This window comes from Scylla paramamosain, chromosome 40 (genome assembly GCF_035594125.1).
Source record: "Scylla paramamosain isolate STU-SP2022 chromosome 40, ASM3559412v1, whole genome shotgun sequence".
Classification (NCBI taxonomy): domain Eukaryota; kingdom Metazoa; phylum Arthropoda; class Malacostraca; order Decapoda; family Portunidae; genus Scylla; species Scylla paramamosain.
The window spans coordinates 4,100,024-4,102,413 of NC_087190.1; positions in this window are offsets into that span (position 1 = coordinate 4,100,024).

Genomic DNA, 2,390 nt, shown 5'->3' on the forward strand with positions numbered 1-2,390 from the left:
TTTGTTGCCCTATAAGAGAAACTAAGCAGTCATCACAGAATAGTTGGGTTTTCCTCTTTAGCCAGCCTATAATAAATTTCACAACCGTACTCCAGTTTAGAAAGAATAAGAGTTCGGTGCGAGAGGAGGAGGGTCTGTCTATCAGCGCCCCAAGGAGTATGAGCCAAAAGAAGTGACAGCGCCTTCATGTATGTGCCTTAATATAAAGAAGGTGGGGTACCCAAGTCAGGCGACTGTCAAATGTAAGTCCCAGGAAATGCGTTTCCTCCACACAAGAAATTCTTCTATCATACAGATACAAGTCTGGGCCAGGATGAACACTACTAAGGCGGCAAAAATGCATTGCCATTCTTCGAAGTCGAGAATCGAAATCCCCGAGTTGCCGCCCACTGAGAAATCCTGTTGATTGCCGCCTGCAGCTTCCTCTCAATCAGTGGTATCCGCGCCGCAAAAAAGGAAGTAGACAAATCATCGACATATAAGCTACCACGAAGTACACCATTGATACTGTTTATAGCTACAGCGAAAAGTGTAACACTAAGACTACTTCCTTGCTGCACGCCATCTTCAAGTGGGCGATCTCCAGACAGATCACCACCAACCTGTACCCGTAAAAAGGTAAAAAATTCATGTGGCGCAAAAGAGAATATGGAATCAGGACCCGGGGATGAATTATGGCGCTGGGACGAAGCCACGCATAGCTCAGACCAAGAAAATGGGACGTTATAAGACTCTCCAACAGGGGAGGCAAAATTGATGCCAGCAGATTCCAAATGTCGACGATGAAGTGCCATAGGTGTAGTTGGATCCTTTCTGGAGACACTTGCAAAGTGCCCAGCAAACAGATCAGCAACTGTCTTTGGGTCCGCCACCGTCCCCCCATCATGGGATAAAACAGATAGATGGTGGGAGGTGCAGAGTACTTGTCAGATATTTTGGGGACTCTGTTGAAGAACTCGGTGAATGGAGTGCGTACTCTTCCAAGACTCCTGCCGAGCCCTCTTTAAGGTGAGGCGCGTACAGGCACGCGCTTGTCGAAAAATTTTCAAGCAGTGGACGTCCCCACTGACGTCGCCACTGACAGATCGCCACCAACCCGTACCCGTAAAAAACGATGCGATAAAAACTATTGTATGAAAATAGGGAGTCGGCCAGGAAGACCAAACTCAAACAAACTAAGTAAAATGCCATGACGCCAGGCTTTGCCATGAGCTTTCTCAAAAAAAAAGAAAAAAAAAAAAAACTCTTATGAGCAAATGCTAATAATAAATAAATAATAAATGGAAGATTCCAGAGACAATATAACATCAGTAGTACATTACATTTTCCGGCAACTATACTGAACAGGAGACAAGTAATTGCCTCTCTCCAAGTACCACATGACTGATATTCACCATCTTTTCTAGCAACTTACAAATGCATGAAATCAAAGAAATGGGACGATGATGATGATCTTTTCCAGGCTTTGGAGTGGGAGTAATTACAGCCACACCTCAAGAAAAAAATCAGCGGTATTCCAAATAAAGTCATAAAGGTCAAGTAGAAAGGTAAAAGCTTCATCGGACATGTGGCGCAAAAAGGAATATGGGATGTCATCGGGACCAGGGAATGAGTCATGGCATTGGGACAAAGCCATGCGTAGCTCAGACCGAGAAAATGGGACATTTTAAGACTCTCCACCACGGGAGGCAAAATTGACGACAACAAATTCAAATGTCAACGATGAAGTGCCATGGCTGTTTTTGGATCCTCTCTAGAGACACTTGCAAAGTTCTCAGCAAACAGGTCGGCAGCTGTCTTTGGGTCTACCACCATGCCCCCATCATGGAATAAAACAGATGGGGAGGAGCAGAGTACTTCGTAGATATTTTGCGGACTTTGTTGAAGACCTCGCTGCGTGGTGTGCGAATTGTGATGTGATGGAAGAGATCTGATTCTTCCAAGACTCCTACCGAGCCCTTTTTAAGGTGCGTCCTCTTTAAGGTGCGGCGAGCACAGGCACGTGTCGAAAAGCCTCCAAGTAATGGACATCCCCACGATACCGTCCAAGGCGAGAAAAGGCAGCAAACATTTCTTGAACAGCGGCTGTACAATCCGCATTCCACCTTGGAACAGGACGTTTAGGAAACTGGCCAAGGGTCTTAGGGATGGAGTGAACAGTATCTGAGTGCAAGACATCAGTGAAGTATGTTGCAGCTTCATCTCAATTTCCTATCTCATCCACTGAGCGGGCAGGGGTGCTGAGATCTTTGAATAGGTGCCAATCTGCTTTAATTTTTTTAGCCGCCATCGGAGCGATGTGACTGTGGTGCAGAATCAGTTGACTTTTATAAAATTGGAAAGTGATCGCTCCCATATAGGTCTAGTAAAACTTTCCAGTTAAAATCAAG